Raw genomic sequence first — 23,245 nt, forward strand, 5'->3', positions numbered from 1 at the left:
TTGCTTACCTTCTAAAAAAGAGTAAGATTCGGACTTTAAACATTTTAGCAGGTGATATTTGTTGTAACATAAGTTTGCTGAGTTAGTATCACTGGAACTTTCAAAGCCAGACCAGTGGATGGAAAAGTAGTGGGGAGGATGACGGAATACGAAGTGCTCCGCAGCGATCTGCGCATCTTGGTTTGAAACTTGTCGAGTTATAGTAAAAGGTTGAATACTGTTCTTAAAAAGAAAGCGTATTTTTAAAAACCTGAGTCCAGCATTTCATTGCAATTGTTTTCTATTTTTTAATTAGAATGAAGAATAAGCATAATGATTTACCACGGGGAAAACCCACTGAAAGAGCTATTTTCTCTGTTAGAAGGATATCAAAAATCACAGAAAAATGCCACTGTGTTTTATATTTATAAATAATAATATCTATAAGTGTACTACGAGAGTCCAAGTACCACCCGCAGTGTGCCGCAAGTTGGAATAGGTTGGGAAACACTGTTCTAAAATATAGTACTAGTAGACAGCACTCTTCGATTGCAGTGTTATCAGCAACTGCACCTAATATATTTTGGTTTTGGAAAGAATATCAAATGTAAGTAGAATGACTATCAAAAGTCTATTACAATTGTTCGGACCCTGCATCCTTATCCAGTGTTAGCACGTTATAACATACAAAAAAATTCTTATGGAAGAAAATTAAAGAATATTGAAGATCAAGAGATACATATACACTACTTTTAACGATACACTACATTTACCAATACACTACAGTTACATTCACCAACATTTCAGCGAAAACAATGTTATGTTTGGAGTCCAAATGAAACATTACAATGCGAATTGGCAGACATGTAAAATTTGGCAAAGTATAATGACGGATATCGATATGTTTTATGTACAATTGACATTTTATCGCGGTACTTGTATCGCATTCTCGAAAAACAAAAAAAGAGGCCTGAAATGGCTAATGCAACCGCTTCAATTTTAAATGAATTTTCATCACTGATTCGTGTTCAAACTATTTAGGAACAGAATTTCATAATTGACATTCAAATTATTTAAATATTTTGGAATTAATTACTATAATGTTCATTCGGAAATGAAATGTACATTAGCAGAAAGAGTGAATCTTACCATTAAAAGTAAAATACAGGGTGTTAATGAACTATACCGACAAACTTTAAGAGGTGATCCCTTACATCAAATAAGAGAAAAACTTCATATGGTCCTATTGCGAAAAGTGCATAGTTTCAGAACTAGGGCTCTCCAAAATCGCGAACAAGCAAAATTTCAAAAGGCCCTATTTCGAATTTAAGAGACTGTGGATGGTGGGCCTTATCAGCATAAAGAAAGTCACACATACACAATCCAGAAATGCATATTTCATTAATGTTCAATGGGAATTCAGATTATTCCCTGCAGAGTGAAATTCCCAGACATGCCATCAACCGAATTTTGAGATATGCTCTGATTTTATGATTGGTCCAAAGTAGGCAAACGATAATCCTTGATAGCAGTGAACACGGAACTCTTTGGTGCGATGTCGGAAGTGTTAAGGATCGTCAGCAGCACGGTTTCTCGTACTCGTGAAAACGCATGGTGTGATGTTTTGTTTCATGCTTGTAAGTGAAGAAATCGTTAAATGTAATGTGACGAAATATATATCGTTACACGTCATTCCGAACACAAAGAAACATGGAGCTGCCGGTTAACACTTCCGCCTTCTCTCCAATGCATTGGATGTCCATTCTTGTCAAGGTTTACCTGTTGCCTACTTTGGACCCTCCTTGAAACCAGGGTATATCTGAAAACTCTTTTGAAAACATATCTGAGAATTACACCCTGTAGAGAATACCCTCTACACCTATTGACAATTGATGAAATATTCACTTTTGGATTGTGTATGCGTGAATTTCTTTACGCTGATAAGAACCACCATCCACAGTTTCTGGAATTCGAAATAAGGCCTATTGAAATTTGGCTTTTTCGCGATTTTGGACAGCCCTAGCTCCGAAAGAGTGCACTTTTCGCTCTAAGTCCACATGAACCTTTCCTCTTATTTTGATATGAGGAATCACCTCTTACAGTTTGCCGGTATACTTCATTATCACCCTGTATATCGTTATTTCACTGCTGTAAATACGCATCAGTATATTGATATTTTAAATAAAATCGTACACATTTATAATCATAGTTTACGAATAGCAATTGAAATGTTACATGCGAAAATTACCTATTCAAATTTCAATCAAATGTGAAGTACGTTGTACGGGAAGAATGTAAGTTAAAATAAATTAAAGTGAAGATTTGAAGCAGAAGATTATGTTCTTCTTAGCAAATATAAACGTAACTTTGTTAAATGTTTTATATGAAATCGGTCAAGACATATACTTGTTTTTAAGTGTATGAAATCAAATCTTGTAACTTATACATTAAAAGATAGGATTGGTGTTGAACTTAAATAATGTTATTTCTTGAATAAATACAAAAAAAAAATATTTTCAATTTCAATTAAGACCTATTTAAGTGAAAAATTCTTGAAACTAACAAGGATGAGTGTTAGTGAAATGAGTGGGTTACTTAGAAAGTGTGGATTCATGTAATCGAGTATCTGCTAAACAGTCTTCATAATGAACTTATTGAAACAAGCATTTTAAGTGACGTTACTCTCCAACGCAAGTAATACACTTTTTGATTCCAACGTAAGTATTACTATAATAAATTCTCATTTTGAATGAAACTTGCACGAGCCATATACTTAACGGACGGAGAATGTTTCAAGGGTTTAAGACAACATAATACACCGTGGAGTTCCTGTAATGTCGGTCCGGTGAACAAATTACAATTGATACATTTATTAATGACGAACATACTCTATTTCCTTTTAAAATATCGGAAGATTATTGTGCATCCATTAAAACCATCTTAAATATAATTCTGGAGAAGGTACGTATATTAAAATATAATTATTTTAAAAATCAAGTGTATATTTAACCTTTCTTCAGGACACGTGAACGTTGTGTTCCAGGCATTGCAGAAAGTGAGCAGCATGTATTCAGTTTTATGAATGAAAATACAAATTCTTGTTATCCAATTATTTGCACACACATACATACTCACACACCCACACCCACCCACACACACACACAAACACACATTAAGCACTTTAGGCGAAAGGGAAGGGGTGATTAAAGTAAAATTTAAATGTAAAATTAAAATTAAAGTAAAATTTAAACTAAAGTAATATTTCAGTGATCTCTAACGGGAATCAAGACTGTGACTACATCCACCAAAGGCGCATGAGTTAGTCACTACAGCAGCAGGAAAGGACGGATCTATATTAACAGTGTCATAGAAATGACGAAGACGATGTTCCGTATGTATGACGGTGTTCCAGGCTTGTTAGGGTCATACCGGGTCACCAGGCTGAAAGTATAAAACATTTGTTCCAACTCCAACGGGCAAGAGCTAACTTTGCTCAGGTACTTTTTCTCTAAAAACGGAGTTCAATCCTCGACAGGAGTTCATGTGGTACGAATATAATGTTAAACTGTAAATTCATGTCTCATTTAGCCTCGCTGTTAAATGAGATTCTAAATTTAAATAAACGAATAACACATATTCTCGGATGGGTTCTGAGGACCATTTTCTACGTAAGAAAACTGTTTTTCATATCAAACAGAATAAACATGTATATATAACAGAAACATTCAGTAAATTCTTCAAAGGAGTATTAAAACCCTTTCAGAAAGATTTCATGTAAGGGCTTCCACCAAAAATTGGTTGTAGGAAGAAAAGTAGGCTAGTTTTGGCAATACTAAATGTTATCAGTTGCTACATTCGGTAATGAAATGTTGTTGTTACTTGTTCTACCTGAAATATATGCAAAGAAAATTATATGATATTATCTAAAATTCTGCATGTAGAAACAAAGTAATTAGTTATGTTGATTAATAGACAAAACTGACAAACAGAAGCTGATTCAACAAACCACTACCTGCTCTCCTCGCTAGTTTATCCAGTTTTTTAATGACAATTTTATAACCTTTGTTCTTCAAACTTGTGTTGAGTTCTAGAAGATTTAAAGTTCTTCACACATTTTAGATTATATCAAGAAATGCATTTAAGATGTATATTTCAAGGTAAAGTCTATCTATTCAAGGAACTTGCGTTTCAGCATATTAAGGTTAACATTTTTGCTAACTTTCAATATTTTGCAATTGATTCCAGTTTATTTTATCATCAATCATTGCTTAATTTAATACTTAATTGCTTCTAATATTTGTCAGATTATCTAAAACATTTTCTAGTATAAATGTACTCATTTTTTTCATTTATTTATATAACGAAATGTAATGGCATAGTGACTTTTCAATTATGTTCTGTATTTTGTTTAGAACTAAAGGTAAGTGTTTTATATATAAAGAAAAACAAAATATTTTATTTATATTTAGTTCAAGGAATAAAGACTATAGAAAGCAATGTGCAGACCATACACAAAATAACTCAAATCCATTTCCTTTCCTTTGTTATGTATAGACTGCAATTGAAGAGGAATCAATTTAGTTTTCAGCACTAAATCTATTTATTGTTTTTATTAATAGTAAAATCTAGCACGGTTTTTACGTTTGTAATATTCTATTGCATCTTCTTCGCTTGATGAACAGGAGAATGTCATATCGTAGAATGTCGGATCACAGCTAGTTATTTTATTCTACCTGATGAATGAACAAAAACACTAAAACAAGGGGCGACGAAGATTCGAACACTTATTCTGTGGGTAAGAGTCCTGTACGGGTACAATGATCTACACAATAACATGGTAGAACTCATGTACTCTGCAAATATGTGTATAATAGTCGTACTTTTCAAGCTGTGAATAAATGTAGTTTTTTCTTCTTTTTATTAAGTTTTATTATATTGCTATACTGTATTGTGTGAATTGCAAAGAGAAAGATAATACATTTATCGAGTTTGTTAGGGATCGGACCTATAAAACATTTAATTAAATCGCAAGGTAGTAGAAAGGTACGCATACCAATTTCATACTCATAATAAGGGACAAAATATACTGTCCGGAAAAAATCATGGATTTTATTCTGTGACAGATAATACTGCTTGCAATACGATAATAAAGTCAAAGATAGAACCTGCTTCGTGGACTCTAAATCCACATCAAATAACAATTACTAACTGTCTTTCATTGTTTTCGTTCCATACCGATAAAAAGTTGAAACCAAAAGTGTTTTATATTCACCACTTCCAGTTTGAACAGAGGACTAACGAGGAGATAGCACCTACGTATTTTGGAAGCAATGAGACGATTGCAAAAGTCAGCTTCTTGATATTTTTACCGTTTTTTTTTTCTATAGCTATGAAACCTGAAAACGGAAATGGTTATAGTTTTACAACCTCTGGTTTGGATAGACAATCCATGAATGACAAAAATCTATTCTTGAAGAGTGGAAATGTTTACAAAAGAAAATCTTTCTATGTTAAATATTTTGGTCTATGGTGATAAAAGTTAAATCCTAAAATGGCTACTTTCAACCACTTACATATTAGATGGTACCTATACTTGGGACGCTGAATCGATTGCGAAAAACAGCATCTAAATCGCATTGACCGTTTTTGCTTTACGGAAATCAGTATTGAAATCAGAAGTAATCGTGAAATTGAAAAGCCTCCATTCTTCGTAGAGATTTATTGATGATCATGATATATTACATTGAAACGTTTGAAAGAAACGCTTCTCTATATGTTACTGTTTTTGTCCTTTGGCAATAAACGTTGAAACCGGAAATGAATAATTTGTACTACTTACAATTTGAATAGAGAGTTATTGAAGGGCATGGTACCTATCCTTGGGACGCTATATCAAATGCACAAAACCCAGCTGGATAGCACTTACCGTTTTTACTGTAATACCTGTAGACAGACTACTTAGCATGGAGGAGTTCTATAAGACTTCTCGCATTTACGTATAGTTGGAAGTGTAATGATTCCCAGTTCACCTAATTATTGCCTTATGCGGGTACATATTAAGGAAACAGGAAAAACAAAACCTTTGTCCCATTTCTTAAAATGTAGAATAAATCCAATTTATAAAATTTGAAACTTGACAGTATATTGCGTAAACTGAAATCAAAATACTCAAACATATAGCGATAGAACTAATAACATATTTAATAGTCATTTTATCCGTAACTTCTTAATAGATTGTGAGGTAAATCTATTTGAGTTGGAAATGTTAGAAAAGTAACAGTGTGTACTCTAAGATAATTGCGGGGGCTCAGTTGTAGAGCGTTCACCTCCGGTGCTTGGGGTCCCTGGTTCGATCCCAGCTCGCGCCTTGTGAACTTTGTGGTGGACAAACACCGTGCTCGTGGGTTTTCTCGGGGTTCTCCCGTTTCCTCCCACTTTCACCATTTCACTCATTTCTCATTATCACCGTCTCCTTTAGCCTAACCGGCATAATTGTGGGACGTTAAACTGAAAGATTTCATTTCATTTTCTAAGAGAATTGAGCACTGCTACAAATTGTTTTATACAATATTTATTGATAATTTTCCATTTTCAGGCTTAGTTACATTTGTGTCAGTAATAATAATGCTAATAATAATAAAGTAGTACCAAGGTTACAATCATCAGAATACGTAAGGAAGCAACGAAAAAAAATCACTACATTGGCAGATCCCAGAACAAGTCAACCAGGAACATATAGATAGAGAAAGCATTTCATTGGATGAAATCGAGATATTTATACGCAGAAACAAACGTTTGCATGACAGGAATACAAAACCACGTAACAAATGAAAACTTCTACAAAAACACATCCAAACAATATTGCAACCAAGGTGACAAATTGAGAATATATAAAACATATGGAGAAAGAATACAACATATCACGAATGGATTTTCAATAATAACACCAACTGAATACAAAGGAAGACACGATAAAGTAGCAAAAATCATACATCAAGAAATAGCAATGAAACAGAAAATGATGCCAGAAGAAGTACCACATTACAAACACCAAACAGAAGCCACATTAGAAATAGAAAATCACAAACTTTACTGGAACGGGACAATACTAACCTAAAAAAACTTACATCATTGCAGGACGAACATAGCAGTAATAAGCAAAGAGAAAAGAAAGGTACATGTAGCAAACATTACAATATTAAGCACAATAAAAATGCAGAAAGCACATAGAGAACAAATGGAAAAATACAAATAGCTGACCGAAAATATAAAAGAAGAATGAAAGAAAAATGGGAAAACATACCACAAGTAATACACCAGAATTGCTAATAAGACTTTGAGAAATGCTCTTAAAACAATTGGAATTGAAGAAACAGTCATAAAGAAAATTCAGTGGTATATGATATTCGCACATGCAGAATTCTAATGAATTCCTTGCAAACCTCAGAGTAATATACTCAGGTGACCCATGTACCATATATGTACTGTATTATATCCCTGATTAGATAAGAAGTCGAGAAAATGAATAATAATAATAATAATAATAATAATAATAATAATAATAATAATAATAATAATAATAATAATAATAACACGCGTAATAATATGCATGAGCTGAACACTCCGAGAAAGTTCAAGTACATGATATCAAATAAGAAAAAACGTAACAGCCTAGGATGAATCATCGGATATTTCGTATTATATGAAAATTCAAAGGAAGACTCGAGGCTGTATGGATAACGTATGGACTTCGTAATTGAGACCAGGTGAATGCCGGAGCAGTACCTACAATACAGGCACTTGCAGACCTTCTTCCACTTCTCTTTCTCTTTTAAATCATTGTTTATTGGATCAAAAGATGCAATGTATTTCAGGGAAAAATTTTCTTCATGGCCGTGCATCTCGAGAACTACATATTGTGTACCCAAACCAAAACTAATAATTTACTCAGTATGATGTGCAATCTTTCGATCCATTTTTTTTTTTTTGATAATTCCTAAAATTCTTGTTATTCTACTGTAAACAGAATTATGGTCTTTGTCCTAAAGTTCATTCAATAAAGAAAATGAATACGATGCTTATGAATACGTGAGACGTACAAACAGAGAAATAAACTTACTGAGAAGCCTTGATCACCACGATTTCTACGCTTTTTACAGGCGGCGGGAAAATCTTTGATCAGATCCGAACTCAAGTGAAGAGATAAGAAAATAAAACGAAAGCATGAAGAAATGTGAATACGTCTGTACATTTTCTGATGGGATTGATATAATAGTTGGAAAAGCCTTATTTAGAGTAAGAGATAGCGATATTCGAATCAAGGGAATAGAGATCAATCAGAAATATTACAAAAGCTTCATTATGACAGGTAACTATCGTCCCTCGTATGCTAGGAATGCTTCCAACCTTTATGAAAACAATCATATTTGGTTCATATGAGCATAGTGTTCGTTTCCAGAGCCGATGTAATAAAAAAAACCTTGAGATGCATCTTATAAAATAACATCCAAACCACCTGAATGAATTCAAATTTCAAGGTAACGAATCCAATCTGAAATTTTGTCCGCCAACAACGTAATCAAGTGTGAAACCAAATTAAAGAGATATATTCACTGTTACCTCAAGTATGAATAAATAAACAAATAAATAAATGGAACATTGAAAATTTATTAAGAATTGAATGACAAAAACAAAATGAAATGAAAAAAGAATTAGGAAGATTCTTTCCATTTCTGGAGAATTACGGGTTACTACCACTTTCGTTTACGTTTGTCCTAAAATGTAAGTACATCAATACATTAACAAACTGTTATAACCCATCTGAGTAAACTTACTAAGATTGAAACCATGCTATTCATAAGTATGGGAAATCTTGCAGCACGTTTTTTCTCCTCTTTCGGTCTGTCTGCAGACATGCAGCTCACTAAAAACATTAGAAATAACAAGAAGTGCAGTTCTGGATGTGATTTGGTATTCCATGAATAGGATCATTTTCCCCTTATATGTCTCCCTATGAAATTTATTAGTACTTCCGAATTCTATAATAATCCCCATAAATAAGAAACTGTTACAAATAGTAAGAAATGCTTATATATATGACGCTATTTATGTATCTATTGGATGGATTATTTATCTTGAAATTCCAATGATGTTTTTAAACTAGTGAACAAAACCAGTCAAATTTTGTACTATGGAAATATCTGCAGAAAGACATCCTTTCTTTTCTTTTTTCTTTCTTTTTTTTTCTTTTTTTTTTTGCCATACACCATAAAGGAACAAAGTGAACACTGCTACAAACCTAACATAAAGTTTTGTATTTTTAAAGGCACTGCGCCTGTTTATTAAATATTTTAAATATGTATATAAAGAAAAAAAAAACATTTTATTTAGTGTTACAATCTATGGAGGCTACAGTATCACAAACATCGAAAATCAACAAAATTCTTAGCGGTTTTACAACAGTAATAAAGAAAATGAGACGGACAAGGTAATGAACATCTAAGTACCTCTTTATCGAAAACCAAGGCCGTTTTTGACGTATTTCGATCAAAAAGAAACAAAGTTACAATGAATTGAAAGTTTAAAGTTTTTTTTAAACGAATTTATTAAAAAAAAAATATTCAGGTAATTATGAAATCAAATTATGCACATTTTTTTTACAAAACATCAATATCATAGTTTTTTTTCTATAGCATTACAAAAATACTTTTATTGGCAGGTATTTTTACAATAAGTTCTAAAAATTGTATAATTTTAAGCAGTGTCGCTAACTTTTAACAGTTTTTATCGTATCTCCAAAATGGTATGAAATATGAAATTGCTATAAACTCCTTCGTTGTCTTCATATATGTTGGAAACAATCTTTGGAACTGAATGAGGTATTTATCCAAGCATGCATGCATGCATGCATGCATGCATTCATTCATTCATTCATTCATTCATTCATTCATTCATTTATTTATTTATTTATTTATTTATTTATTTATTTATTTATTTTTTTTTTTTTTACAAGTAAAAGCCTTTGAAAGAAGTCAAATTTTCAATATCTTAGAACTTCGTACGCATTTCAAATTCTTCATACCATGACATAGTATTAAACAGTATAGACTTCGGATGTGTATTCCCCTGTCTCTCTCAATTGTGTTATTATTGCTTTATAGACAACCAAAATATTAAATGTTTATGATATTGAAAAATACTTAATTTGCAACACTCATTAATAAATGTAACATTGCAAGTTTCAGTTTAACATGCAAATTTCAAATATGCAATAAATTGACCGAGTACTTTTTAAAAAACTAAAACTTTATGTTCGTCTGGCATCTGTTATCCTTGTAGTACCACAGAGCATTTCAACATTTCAAATGATGTCCGACTAAAAATATTGACATAATACAAAATTTCATCGTTCTTGGCCCATTATTTTAAAAATTGCTAATGTGTACCATTTATACATGGTGCAAGTGCGTATCAAGTTAAATAGTAATGAAGTTAAATATATATATATACATATATATATATATCGTTTCAATCTGCCTACACTCACCTTTTGGTAGGGATGCGCACGAGTCGAGTCGAGTCGAGATTTAAGCCTGTCTCGACTCGTCTCGAGAAAATGTTGTCTCGACTCGTGTCTCGACTCGACTAGAATTCGAGTCGAGACGTCTCGAAATTCGAGTCGAGACAAAATATACGAGTTAAAATATACGCACACATGAGCCAGAACATTACGACTACCTACCTAATTGTCAGTATGTCCACCTTTGGCACTGATAACAACGGCGAATGTTCTTGGCATAGACGCAATGATCCTTTGTAAGTCGCTGGAGAGAGTTGGCACCACATGTGCACACACAGATCACATAATTCCCGTAAATTCCGGGGAGGGAGGCGATGCGCTCTGACGTCACGTTCAATCATATCCCAATATGTTCGATTGGGTTGAAATCCGGCAAGTTGGGGGGCCAACACATTACTTGAAACTCGCACCTGTGTTCCTCGAACCACTCCATCACACTCCTGGCCTTGTGACATGGTGCATTATCTTGTCGAAAAATGCCACTACCGTTGGGAAACATGGTCGTCATGAAGGAGTGTACGTAGTCTGCAAGCAGTGTGCGATACCCCTCGGCCGTCATGGTGCTTTACTCGAGCTCCACTAGATACATGGATGCATAAGCATAACCTTGGCCCATCGCACTTCGTATGGTCGGGGGGCAAAACATTCGTGCACATACACACACACACACACATATATATATATATATATGTATATATATATATATATATATATATATATATATATATATATATATATATATATATATATATAATTCTCAACCTTTGTCGACCCACTGCTGGATGAAGGTCTCTCCAATTCTTTTCACATGTATCTATATTCGGCAGTTCGTTTCCATGTTACTCAACACTGCTTCCTAATTTCATCACACCGTATTGTATTACGTCTTCTAGTTCGTTTTCGTTCCCTTAGGATCGAGTCAAGGATTGCTTTTGTCCACCTATCGTTAGTTTTTCTTGCAATATGACCAGCTCCCTGACACTTGAGTCCTTTTATTTTCGCGATGATATCGGTCACTCTTGTCATCTTCCTGGTCCATGTACATTTTTTCTATCTCTCCGGGTTATTGCAAGCATACATCTCTCCATACTTTTTTGAGTTGTGTATGCTCTCTCCCTATGGAAGTTTAAGAAAGAGTATTATACATTAACAACTGATCACAGAAAGTTGCGAATTCAACCAGGCGTATATTTTAATTCCACTTTAGATTGGAAGCAGCAACACATTTCAAATTATTGCCTTTGGTATAAAAATCGATTATAAAGTTTGAATTTGTGGTGGCAGCTACATGGCATGAGCGTGAACTGCGATTCTTCTTTTCTTTCATTATTAAGAGACAACAAGTTTTGTTTATTGACTGTAAGATTCACAAGCTGTAATTAGAAGTATATAATATACATTGCTCACTTATGCACGTGTGAACTTTTCTTTGTTTTGACAAAAATATATTCACAAATTTCCACTTGGGTATGTAGTCTTGTCAGTTTTTGAAACCAACCATACATTTCCTTCTAATGTTTTAACCAAATATTTAGCACCGTAGTTTCGAGAAACCCTCTCTGATTTTGGATCATCATTGTGTAGTTGGAGTGTGGAAATGATATAAATACTACTCCGGCAGATATCCAGCCTAACTTTACGTCAGTTTTTGCGGATGAGACCTAAAATTAAACCTTTGCCTTTGTGCTAATTTTTTTTTAGTCAATAGCCGGAACGCCTTTCCCTAAAATTATTTCGCGGGAAACAATGACGCAGAACGAAAAGTTCTAGATTAGTTCTATATCGTTCTTTAATAGGATATTAATCTGCTTAAAATATGACAATAATAAACTGAAAAGATACACATTTGGAGCGAGACAAGTACAGCACAGGAACTGAATTCGGACACCACACTGACTTACTGGAACGCACAACTTGTGCGTTCCGGCCCATTTTAAGCCCCACTTAGCCAATGTTCCCCTGATGTTTGCTCAAACCGTCATATTGACCTGAGCCTTAAATGTTGTTAAGGAATTACCTGGAACAAAATGTCAGCACAATATCCATATATTCGTTTACCCCAGGCGTACGCGCCTTTGGCGTGGGAAACCCGGGTTCGATTCCCGGAGGGAGCTCATGTGCTTCGGATTCCACGTTAATCAGTAGGTCCACGTCTCATATAGCCTCGCTGCTGAACGGGACGTTAAACCCAAAATCAACTCAACTCAACTCGTTTACCCCAGCTCATTAATAGTGTTTCTTTCAGAAGAAATCTCTAAAGAGGGTATTTGAAAAGTAAAGAGGGAAATTATAGTTAAACATATGTTTCTTGATATCCTGATTTTCTCTGAAAATTTGCCTGAAGGGTATTTTGCACTTGAGTGTGTGTGTATGGAGGGGTAGGCCCGGCTCACCCTTTGAAAGAACTACTGCTTATCAATAATACAAGGAAATCACAATATTAGGAAATACAAATATTAGCCAGTAAATATTACATTTATAATTTTGATTTTTAAGTTAATATTTCGCTTACTGCTAAATGTAATGATATGGAAGCTGGACTTGAACTGTTAATGGAGCTGCAGTCGCCTTCCTCGAAATGTTGCTTCTGAATCAAATGTGTCGATAATCTGAGAAACGTTAATTTCGTAAGACCTTTCTAAGCACAACACAGCTAAACTGCGAAATTTTTCTTGAACAATAGTGCTACGAACGTATGTTTTCAGCCGTCTCAGGCGCGAAAAGGAACTGGTAGCGGAACCGACAGGCACGGTTAGAAAAGTCTTATAAACTTGGTTCATGTTTGGGAAGAATTCGTAAAGGTTCAATTAAAAAATATATATATAGACGCGATGAAAAATCATTTTGTCTTATCTCTCTGCACGCAAATTGGAGAAAACTGTTACCTCTGATATCAGCTCAACTTTGGGGATTTTGTAGGTGTTGCTGACAATTGTGATACTTCCTGCTGATAGCTTGTGATCTCGGAGGGAATGAAGAACCTGCATATCATTTTCTTTGAATTTTTATTGCTAATATCTGCCACAAGGATGTCAATAACGGAATAACACTTTGCGTCTGTAATATTCAGCTGCTGTCTTACACTCGGAAGTAGTACGTATCATCACCATCCAATGCTCGTAGGACTCGTGTTCTTCGTGAAACGTTCGGTGCACTGCACCCCATGGTTTCTGCAATTTCTTGTGTTTCTGTCCACGGCATATTGTAACTTTTCTCACTCCGTAAGGACTGAATGGTACAGATAGTGGCTTGTGACAAATTTTTCACAGTAGAAAAATTGGCACGTGTATTCTGTAAGTGCATGGACAGTTGATTCGTGTATTCAAAAACACGTCTCATCAGTTTAAGACGAAACAGAAATAAAAAGTCATGAACATTTTTTAACGGGAAATGCGCGTCTGGGCCGTAAATTTGATCGTGATCTGCTATTTCTTCTAAAGTTTCAACTACTGCCCCAAAATTTTCTAAAACTGCACGAATAGCTTCTAATCTACAGTTCCATCTAGTGTCGCTCAAAGATTTTAATGTTATCAAATGCTTTAAGTTTTCTCCTTAACGTTGAATATTTTCAAAAATAGCGTGCCTTTTTGACGATGCTTCTACGAAGGAATGCAAACTACTCAGAACACCAAATATATTTCGAATCGCAGACGCTTCTCCGCACACATCAACAATGCATAAGTTCAAAATGTGAGCGTAACAATGAATATAAATGGATAAATCGTTCACGTCCCTGATCCTCTTTGCAACACCAGAGTGCTGACCACGCATAGCGGCTGCACCATCGTAACATTGTCCTCGGATGTTATCTACTTTCAGACCCAGTGATATTAACACATTTGTTAACAGTTTGGATAAACTTTCACCGTGTGTTTTTTGTGTTGTAAAACCCGATAAAACTTTCGCGAACATTTAATGTTTCATCACAGTATCGCAAAACAATTGATACTTGTTCATGTAGTTCAAATCTTGAGTTTCATCCATGATGACACTATATATACCTGCAGTCTTCACACGATCAATTATTTTTCCCAGCACATACTCACACATTAAACCTAGAAATTGATTTTGGTATTCGGGACTAAGGTATCTAAAGGTTTTCTCTTTGTTAACATAATACAGAAAAATCACGTCATTGTCTTTGGATCTTAGCAATAAGAGTTCTAGTAAATTACCTTTATTTTCACTTTCGTTATTTTCCCTATGGCCTCTAAGAGGAACACATCGGCGAGCACAATACAAATACTATCTAGAAGTGCTTCAAACATATTCTATTGCCGTTAACTATTTGGTTCATCTAATTTATGCGCAACTGATCCGTGCAATAGTGCGTTTCGGAATTCCACAGGCTTAGAAATACAAGTCTTATGAGCGTTACTTGTCTCATGAGTACCGAATTTATCTACGACCTTCTTCCATTTACGGAAACCCTCCTTAGTAAAGGTGTCTTCAGATTTCGAAATATTTTCGGAGAATGCGCGACAATAAAAGCAAAAAGCACTATCTCGAGAAATGCTATATTCTAGCCAACTAAGTTGCCTATACCACTCAGATCGGAACCGGCGGCTATTTTTATTGAGGGTATGTTTTCAATTGCGGTTGAAAGGGACCTAGACCTACTGCAAGAAATGTCTTTGCCTTTTCACAACCTTTGACTGGATCACGATCTTCTGAAATTTCATCTTGTGACACTGTTTCAACAGTAGTACTGGCATTTGAATTCATATCTTCTGACACTGTTTTCACACTAGCACTTGAATTGTTATCTTCTGAAACGCAAGAAGTGGATTGTTTATTCACTATTTTATTATCTCTGCTGGCACTGTCAATATTGCTAAGTTTCGGCTTCTTACTAAAATTTCCAACAAAGTTTTTTTTTTTTTTTTTTTTTTGAGCACTGCATATTAGTCACAACTTCCTGTGAAACTTGAGAAATGTTCAGGTACCACAGATAAAATATAAAAAAAATGTAACCACTATACACCGATACACGTGAAGGCTATACACACACATACACACACACACATACATATATATATATATATATATATATATATATATATATATATATATATATATATATAACGAACTGCTCACTGCAAATGGCGCCGATTTCTCTGTAACATTTGGGGAGGGGGGCATTCAGATGTGGGTTTGTATATTTATTAAAAATACATATAATAATAGAAAATACATATAAAATATACATATTCAGAAAAATACATAAGGGCCCCCATATGAGCTTTGGGAGGGCCGGGTCCCACCGGCCCCCCTGGATCGGCGACCTTGCTCACTGCAAACACAAACATCAGAATAAATCAAGTGATTATTTTTGATTTGGGTCCCAGGGTGGCTATTAGTAAAAATAACTCGTTGTTTTAACCTTACAATTCTCCCTTTCCATTTTACAACAATACCAGATGTTGCTATTTTTGTGACTTACAGGGAAAGCAATAAAATATCTTTTGTATTTAGGACCACAAGATTTCCGACTAAGAGCCGAGTTCTGTATGTCCCTGCATATCCTTATAAAACACCCAGTATCCCAGACAACAGACCGACCTGTACTTCCTTTGACCATCAATGTACACCGCAACCCTATCTCCAGCACATTCCAAGTTCACTGACCTTTATTAAGATGAATGTAGCAAAACATTTATTGCAAGACATTACCAAATATGGTTAAAATCAGAGTTCCATTCGCGTTGTTATTCTAGAACTTTCTTCTGACAAAGTCAGTTTACAGTCGAACATTTTATAATAATATCAGCATAGATAAGAACATTTTTAATAACTGTCCATTGCGTAAGAAACAGCCAGAATCAGTAAGAGAGAAGGTATATGAACATCTCTGAACATTAGCAATTTTTTTAAAGATATAGTTCAATCACAATTTTACACTGCCTCTGTGATCCTTCCCCTTCCCAAAGAAAAACATGTTCAGAATAAATACTATATTTATTCAAATTACAAGCACTTCTGATATAACAGAAAAATAAAGAAATCCTGAATTTGACGATACAGTTTATAAATTATTATTGCCGTCGTAAATCGTAAAAGTGTCTAAAAACGAAAAAAGCAATAAAGTGAGGTGTGAACCAATTCAGATCAAATGCATCGGAAGTGAGTGACAATTACCAAGCTAGTAGTAGAGAGGCAATGTCAGGGCTTAAAGTGAGCCGCAACGCGCCGGCGCTGCGTTCCGACAAATCAGCCTGCTGTCAGAATTTAGTTCGTGTGCAACATTTGTCACTTTACAAACATAGTGCATTAATTTTTAATTAATATGTTGGTTCCGTCTATGTAACGACTATTAATGATTTATCAAACCACATCAGGAACATGGATCAGGGATTATTTACTTTAATTGTTGACTGTGTTCTCGCAAATCACTGTGGATAAGCATTCTGGCAAGGTGGCTATTCACTGAAGCCACTTTAAGCCCTGGGCAGTGTGTATGCCTAACGAGCAGTATTTTAAAAGTGGAGCATCGAATCCTGTTCCGACCAGCCATCCTGACTGAAGTTTTACCTGGTACGTTTTGTTAGACCAGCGTCGCTGTCTTTTTTTTTTCACTTCCTTGACCCTCCTTGGCCTGGTTAGCGTCTAAAGACCTTATTACTGTGAAACAAAATCATAAACTTAAGTAAAACGCTGTTGTACTCGCTTCAGCTCAGTTCATAGATAACACTGAATGACTATCCTAATAAACCTCAGAAATGTGGGGGGGGGGAGTTGCTCCCCGTAAGTTACGTCTATGCATGGATGCTCACTTGAATTGGTTTCAAGGCTGTTTCTGAGTAAATACTTTCCTCAAAATAATATTAAAAATTATAGAAAGATTTTCGAGACATTCGACTCGAGTCGAGATTTTTACGAGCCGTCTCGACTCGACTCGTGTCTCGACTCGAATTTTCGAGTCGAGAAATATGTTAGTCTCGACTCGTCTGTAATTTTACAAGGTGTATCTCGACTGGAGCGCATCCCTACCTTTTGGAACAAGAGGTCAATGTACGCTTTCCGGCTTCAACACTGATCGCTATACTGAGAAAATATTAGCAGACCGCGAGAACGAAGTATTTGATATGGATTCAGTACAACATATTTAAATAGATATGATTCACTTTTGACCTTGTCCTTGTATTACAACCAGGAGGCACCAGATAACACTTGCGTTTTTAATATTAATCTCCATAGAGAGAGAAAACGGTCCGAGATAGCAAGAAATGTATTTATTTTTAATATAAATCGAACGTCGCAAGTTTAGATTAAATCCCGATTAGACTTCCTCAATTACGAGTAGAAGTTTTAGATATGCTACTTTTGGTTTCAATAATAAATTGGGGGACGTGATGGCTCGGTAGCTTACCTCTTGTCTATGGGGACCCTGGTACTATCCCAGCCTAAATAAGTTTGTTATGGACAACATCATGTTCGTGTGTTCTTTCGGGGTACCTTCGTTTACTACTACACTCTCATTCCACCAATTATTCCATTATCATTCACATGCTTTTGTCACCATCTTCCTTAGCCTAAAAATTACAATCGTGGAACGTCAAACTGAGCGATTTCATATTAGTATTAAATTTCCGTAATTTAAAAACATATTGTAGTTTCAAACTAGTTAATGGAAACACACAGAGACACACACACAAATTTATATATTGGCGTTCATAAAACTAAAATTTAAAATCAATGTAAAACCAAGACAGTGACGGTAATAATTTAAACCGAAACAAATCACATGTAAAAGACGGTGTATACTGAAATATTTCAGTTTAACTTCCCACGGTTATGTCGGCTAGGCTAAACGAGACTTGAAGTATATATTATTAGAGAAAATAATGAAACTGAAAATTCAGTAGTGGTGGATCCAGCCTGAATGTTTGCAGGGGCGGTCCTTCGAATTCAATATGTTTTATTTTAAATTTATAATGTAAAAATTATTATGATAGGTTTTATTTTTCTGAGAGTAGCAATCGCCGCGATCGCCCCCTTCCCCTAGATCACCCCTGAAATTCAGATTGTTATTTTTTTTCTGATTTTAAAAGAAAGCATACTAGAGACTTGTAGGTTACTATAAACTGTTTTATTTTAAAGTTACACAAACGAAAACAGTGTTGAAGCACGCGAAATATTCAGGAAAGTGGTAGAATCAATAAAAAAGAGGCAATTGCATAAATAAAACTAGGATAATCTAATGAAAGAAGAAGATAGGGTCTAACTAAATGAGAACTGTACGTAATGCAGTAATATTACACATCCAGGAGCAAACTATTTTAAAATAACTACAAAATACCCCGTGAAATTGTTCCATAGAAGCTATAAATTTAAAAATGTGACAAAATAATCAATACTTACGTTTAAGAAAGCCTTTCACTCTGAAGAACGATGATATATGTCACTCCTATAAACAGAAAGAAACACTATTGTATAGATATATTTTGCAAACACATACTTCCTGGCATGATTAAATGATATAGTGCCACATTCCTCAACGCCATCTATTGGAGCTATGCAACCATATACCTCTAGACATGACTAAACGATACACTGCCACGTTCATTGACGCATTCCATTCAACGTTACTGCATGGGTTTCCTTTGCACCACGTGATCTACTGCATGCATTCTGTTTTATCCTACCTCAGTGATGTGACACATATAAAAGTTCAAATTTTATCACTACAATATAAAGGAAGATAGTTTACCAAATTACTAATTTTTGTCTACAGATCTCTTAAGTTTTCTAAAGCTTTCTTCCCTTATATTGTAGCGATATCATTTAAACTTTCACCCGTGATTTTCCTGAAGAGACGCGTGTGACGTACCTCTTACCATTTATTAAAACATAATTCTGCAGAACAGAATGCAAACACGATAAGCATTACCTAAATTATAACAGAAACAATATGCTGGTTATTACACCACAAGAAATAAGAGAAGTTTAAGAAGTACCCGTAATGTTGATAAAGAAAGGCGATTTTAGCTGTGAAATTTAGAAACAAATTTAAATATTGATTAAAATTTTCTCATACTGCACTTTTGTAATTGAAAATGGCATGTTTTGGTTTCTTCTAGTAATACTATCTTTGTTTACAGTGGCAATGTCTAGTTGAGAAAGATATGCATATTTCAAGGATCGAGTCAGGGAATTAATGCACCTAAAATGCTGATAATAATCAATTGTGGATTCTGATCAAATAAAATTGTCGATTGCTAACACCGACTAAAAACCGAAAAATAAGTATGCTAAATGTGAATGTGCCGTCCACGCAACACCATGTTTAACGTAAATTGTCTGGTATGCCATAGCCTTCCGGAACCTGTAGCGGTAGGGATAGCAATATATCACATTAAGCATTTTATTATTTTTCTTGAAAAGCACTTACTCAATTCAATTTATGAGCGTCTCTATTATCTACACTTCGCATACAAATTTTAAAGATCAAAGATTAAAAATAAAATTGTTCTTCTACGTCCCCAGAAAAATGATTTTATTAGTAAATACTTTTTTTTTCTTTTTTTCTTTTTTTCTTTTTTATAACGATCATGAAGTTTCACTTTTGGGGAAAATACAATTCTTATAATAAAGGTAAACATCATAGAACATGTTGTGATAAACAGTGATTTTAAATTATGAAGTGTAAAAAGACTAATATTTATTAACTTTCGTTGATCTCCCACAAAATCATTTATTCTTTAAGACATCTTCAAACTTATCTTCGGTGTTGTGAGATTATTCTTTTTTTTTTCTGTTTTTCCTAATTTCATAAAGCCATCTCTTATGTGTCAAAAAACGCTAGTTATTCGGATGTCTTAGTTTATAAAATTCATGTATGTCTGAAAATTTAGTCTACGTTTCTCTTCCGTAATTTTATATTTTCGTAGCTAAATCGTGAAAGTGTTTATTTATGTTATATAATGTATTATGTCAATATATATTTTATATAATAAAGCTAAAAAAGCTCCTTTCCCAATCTATCTGTCCATCTCTGACGTCATAAGTACCTGTTAGGACAAAAACATCTCATCTACACGTGTCTAGTCAGCAAAATTACCAAAAAATGTTGGTCTTTAAATACTCCCTCCATCCCGGAAACAGGGAGTCACACAAAGCCTTTGGAAAAACACAAAGCCTTCAAAGTCTCACGGAACCTTTGGAGTCGATCATCAAGGACTATAATCGCGAAGTTATCAAAAGACAGTCAACGGAGTCGGTCCGGGAGTGCACGGCAGTCAATCGAGCACTTCGGGAGTAATTTGAAAAACAAACCAAACAGTTTATAATTCAGTACCCGACATATTGAACACCAGGCAAACAACAGGAGGAAACCCAGCAGAGAAAATAAAGCTACAGGTACTGTGACGTCAGTTTTCTTCCTTTCTCTTCCTCACCTCTCTCCTACCCTCACTCTCTCTTTCTCCAAAAAAAGCTAAAATTCTTATTTTTATTTCTTTTAAAATCAAACGGGTGTCGTCCGGTCCCAGGACCCGTTCTACCCTTGAAAAACATCCCAAAAATCTCACTTTGACGACACAGCTTTCTTTAAAAATACTTTTCAAATTAAGCACCCGTAAAATGGTAGAGATGTTGGTTCTTTCTTAGTAATTTCTATTTTTATTCCCCCCCCCCCCCGTAAAATGCCTACAGTTTTGTTCGTTCAGTACACTTCCACAAATGGGGTCAAAGAACTTTTCAAATAATTATAATGTGTGCAACTAAAAATATTTTCAGAAACAATATATTAGTGGAACGGTCTGGAAATGACACAAAATTGTACCAAAAACAAATGAATGTAAGTTTCAATTCAAACTTCATACAATTAACCCTTTTACAGCCTGGGTACACATGGAAGACAGAGATCTAGATTGGTGAATGTCATAGTTCAAAGGATTGATTTTGTGTAGTTTCACGTCCGTTTTCGACTATGAAAAAATGAAAATGAAATTAAATATTTCAGTTTAACTTCCCACTGTTAAGCCCTTTAAAATAAGGAAAATTGATGATTAAGGCACGTGAATGATGGTGGTAAAAGTGGTGGAACTAGAATGAGGGAGAAAACGGGAATACCTGAGAAAACCCACGGACAAGATGTTATCCATCACAAACTTATTTCGCTGAGAACTGAATTAGGAACCTCACGCACCAGAAGTAACCGCCACCGTGTCCCTATCTCGCGACTATGATGTCACGTCCCAAAGTAACACGGGATCGAAACGAACATTGGGCTTGTGTCCAACACAACGAGGATCGAACTCAGGACCACATACTGAAAATACATGTATTAGCTACTTGGCTACAAGGAGGAATCTGAAAAATAATAAAGAATACTTTTAATGATCCCGGCGTGAAATAACTTTTTGCATTCTAAAAGCCTTATGAGCCCCATTTATGTATCTACGTAGGAATTCTGTAAAGCCCAGGTTCCAAAAATGCATAAACCCTTTTAAGTTCTAGTATGTGTAGGGAGTAAAGTGGCGTATTCATTATACGATTTTAAAAAAGTACAAATATAGATTTTTAATGTTTTTGTTGTTTTCTTTTTTGTTTGTTTGTTTGTTTGTTTCTTGAAGTCTAGATGCGCTGTAGAATAAGGTACGTGTGGTTTCCCGCTTTTCTGCGTAGAGACATAGAGTGTGATGACGTCATAACTCAAAAAACGATTATTATCTGTTTGTTTTTTTTTATATTTTTAGCTGGCTTACTTTTGCACCCAGAATATTGACATTTTGCTTACACACTCAGTGCACCCGTTCCTGCATTTAATTTTCTTTAGATTTCTGTATTAAAACAGGGGGATCCAGAGGTGCAAAATATTAAATAAAAAGGGATGTTTTTAAATTTTAAAAAAATCCCTTTTCCACAACTCTCCCACATTAGATACATGATGGAGGCATATTAAAAGTACCATTTCAAAGAGTGCTCTATTCTGGAAAGAATGATGGACAAACCATGATGATAGGATAAACAGGGATGTCTGGAAAGTTTTATATTACAATCGGGTATTTCGGAGTAACCTGGAGCATTGTGAGGCTCATTGGTAAATATTTTCTCTCCCTTACTGTTCAAGATATAAGCTTGAGATTTTATACACACATTTAACAGGCCCTTAGTGTTTTTGCAGTTGATTTTGAGATGTATGCGTTAACACTGGGGGGTCCAGAAGGGCTCAAAATTTTCTAGAAAATCAGAAAAACAAGGCGACTTCCCTCAAACTTTTCCACCTCAGAGACAGGATACTGACGTGTGATTGGTACCGTTTAAAAGGCTGCTTTATTCTGAAGAGAACGAGGTACAAGCCATGATCCTAGCGTAAACAGGAACGATGCTCTACCTGCTATAATTTACCTAAAAGGGCTAGAATTTAAAAGAGTTAAACGTAACTTGTTGCTCGCTTTAGGATATATATGTGACTCTTTAAACAAGTGTGTTTCCTTTTTAGTTGTGAAACGATGATAGATTTGCAAACTATGCAAATTTAATTCCCTTCCCTAGATTTATATTATATGATTGCAACAGAGCAGTGGTCCCCAAGCTGGTGGAGTGCACACAGGGGCTTGTGAGGAGCGATGAAGGGGGACAAAAGCTACTCACACAAGCAAACTGAGAAATTATGAATAGTGCAACACCTGTAAAAACCTTTGCAATTTAGCTTTTGCTTACTTCAGGGACGAAAGGTGTTTG

General features: G+C 34.8%; 1 long non-coding RNA gene across 1 annotated transcript in view; it reads right to left on the reverse strand.

The window, feature by feature from the left end:
- LOC145674330 (uncharacterized) overlaps positions 1-23,245 on the reverse strand; it is a 68,876-nt gene that overhangs the window by 26,115 nt on the left and 19,516 nt on the right. Inside the window, exon 2 of the long non-coding RNA XR_014128895.1 lies at positions 18,920-18,965. This is a non-coding gene — a long non-coding RNA (uncharacterized LOC145674330). The remainder of the gene's footprint in view (positions 1-18,919; positions 18,966-23,245) is intronic.

Source organism: Thermobia domestica, chromosome 17, assembly GCF_964235325.1.
Source record: "Thermobia domestica chromosome 17, izTheDome1.hap1.1, whole genome shotgun sequence".
Lineage (NCBI taxonomy): Eukaryota > Metazoa > Arthropoda > Insecta > Zygentoma > Lepismatidae > Thermobia > Thermobia domestica.